Source organism: Gossypium hirsutum, chromosome A03, assembly GCF_007990345.1.
Source record: "Gossypium hirsutum isolate 1008001.06 chromosome A03, Gossypium_hirsutum_v2.1, whole genome shotgun sequence".
Lineage (NCBI taxonomy): Eukaryota > Viridiplantae > Streptophyta > Magnoliopsida > Malvales > Malvaceae > Gossypium > Gossypium hirsutum.
Window position 1 is genome coordinate 61775184 of NC_053426.1, and position 2817 is coordinate 61778000.

The 2817-nt window shown below is 37.6% G+C and overlaps 1 non-coding gene across 1 annotated transcript; it reads right to left on the reverse strand.

The window, feature by feature from the left end:
• Positions 1 to 1948: 1948 nt before the first annotated feature.
• Positions 1949 to 2055, reverse strand: LOC121227811 (small nucleolar RNA R71). The gene has a single exon (XR_005925333.1). It is a non-coding gene; the product is annotated as a small nucleolar RNA R71 (small nucleolar RNA).
• Positions 2056 to 2817: the final 762 nt, after the last annotated feature.

Below are 2817 nucleotides of genomic sequence, written 5' to 3' on the forward strand. Positions count from 1 at the left end.
CTTCTAATCCTTTAATTTCATGTTTTATACTTAGGTGAGCATAGGAGAGTAAAAAGAGCGAGAAACGGGCCAACGTGGGAAATGGGTCAACGTGGGAAATCAATACGTCCTGGACTTCCTCACACGAGTAGACCACACGCCCGTGTCTATTTAGCAGATTTTAACACGGCCTAAACCACCCCACACGGGCGTGGTACACAGCCGTTTCCCTGTCGAGCCCAAGTCTAGTTCTACTTGGAAAAGGCCACTTTTAAGGGTTTTGAAGCATCCCAAAGTCTATATAAACACCCGATGAGGTACCTAGAGAAACACAAAAAGTAGGAGGCAAGGAATTACTCGAAGAAAGCATATTAATCCGTCTCAGAAGTCGGATTCTCCTTCAAGACTGAAGATATCCCTTCAATTTCCTTCAGGGGTTTTTGGGTTTTCTTTATGTTTTGTTATCATTATTCTTCTAAGATGTTTTCTTTTACACATATGAACTAAATCCCCTAAATACCTAAGGGGGATGAAACCTAGGACGGATCTTGTTACTATTTTCTGAATTATATGATCAATACTTGAATTGTTCTTAATTATGTGTTCTTAATTCTTGCTTTAATATTCCAGGATATTGACTCAAGTATTGATATGCTTATTCAGAGGAGCAAAAGTCCTTGTCTAAGAGTAGATCTAGCATAATTAAGCAGAGTTGATTGCACCCCTAGACATAGGGCGACATAAATCTACTAGATTAGGGTCAAACCTAATAAGGGAATCAATAGATCGAGTTAATTCAACACTAGGGGTTTTAATTAGAAAGAGATTTCAATTAATCAACCTAGGGTAAGACGTTGGTAGTCTCGAGAGAGATAATAATATAAATTAGGGATTTCTATGGATCGAATCAAGTGAATAAATCGTCTAATTCAGAGTCAAATAACAAGTGAAGTCTAGGTGGATTCTTCCTTGGGTATTGTCTAAATCAATCAGTTTCCCCAAAAGTATTTCCCCAACTTACTTCCTGTGCATTCTTAGTTTAGTTAATTAGTTTAGATAAAGCAAATCCCTTTATTTTAGGCTAGATAATAGAAAGAAGGTTAATACTAGTACTTTTAGTTCCTGTGGATTCCACATTCCGATCTTGCTATAAGCTATACTACTATTTGATAGGTGCACTTGCCTTTATCGTGATAGTTGTTAGTCTCCAAGTATGATTAATTATAATTATAAAACTTATCACGCACATCAAGTTTTTGGCACCGTTGCTGGGGAACTAAGATATTAGGAACACTTAATTTTTATTACTTTAGCCATTTATTTTATTGCAATTTAATTTTTATTACTAAATTTTATTTTATTTACTTCTGGTAGGTTTTTATAGTTTATGACTAGAAGAAACCCGTCAGGACCTCTACTTTTTGATAGTAAGATCAAAAACACAGCTCGCAGAAACCAAAGAGAAATAAGGCGAAGCCTACGATACATAGATGAAGGGCAAGAGGATGATAGTCAAACTACAACCAAGGGGATGGCTGAAAATCAGAATAATTAGCTACCTCCTGTGGTTGCCACAGATCCAATAAATCAGAATCTTGCTCATCGTACTATGTATGATTATGCTAAACCTACTTTAACAGGAGCTGAATCGAGTATAGTTAGACCTGCTATTGCTGCAAATAATTTTGAATTGAAACCTAACACGAATCAAATGATACAACAGTTTGTTCAGTTTGATGGTTTGCAGGATGAGGATCCAAACACTCATTTAGTGAATTTTCTAGAACTCTACGACACTTTTAAAATTAATGGCATTTCTAATGATGCCATTCGCCTTCGGTTGTTTCCCTTTTTGTTGAGGAATAAGACTAAACAGTGGTTGAACTCGTTACCACGAGGGTCAATCACTACTTGGGAACAAATGACAGAAAAAATTTTACTTAAATATTTTTCGCCAGCTAAAACGGCTAAATTGTGGAACGATATCTCTTCTTTTGTGCAGAGAGATCTAGAAACTCTTTATGATGCATGGGAGAGATACAAGGACTTATTGAGAAGGTCCCCTCACTATGGGCTACCTTTATGGTTACAGGTTTAGAATTTTTATAACAATGTGAGCCCCTCAACTAGGCAACTGATCGACGTAGCCGCCGGTGGAACTTTAAACAACAAAACACCTGAAGAGGCTTATGAATTTATTGAAGAGATGTCACTAAATAACTATCAGTGGCAAGTCATGAGAACAAAGCCAATAAAAGTAGTCGGTGTTTTCAACCTCGACGCGGTTACTATGCTATCTAACCAAGTAGAACTATTAAATAAAAAGATTGACGGTTTGTATGGTTCTACTTAGGTACATCCAGTGATGAGATGCGATTCAAATGGAGGAGGAGTACACACAGAATATCAATCCTTCAATCCCAACTTCTCATGGGGTGGCCAGGGAAATCAAAGGCCACAAAATCCCCCAGGTTTTCAACAACCACCTTACCAATAGGAAAGTAAGCCGAACCTTAAGGAGATGCTAACAAAATTCATCTTGATGTCAGAAACTCATTTTCAAAATACTGAAACCGCACTTAAGAATCAACAAGCATTAATCCAAGGGCTCAAAACTCAGATAGGCTAGCTTGCTAAATTGATTTCTGAACGACCATAAGGTAGCTTACCGAGTAACACTGATCTTAACCTAAGGGAACAGCTTAATGCGATTACCGTTCGAAATAAAGAAGGGTTAGTTGAACCTGAGCCAGAACTGAGGTCAGGAATTATGGTAAGTAAAGGCAAGGATGAGGTGGACCATAGTGAGTGAAAACCGGTAAGTAAAGAGTACAAAGC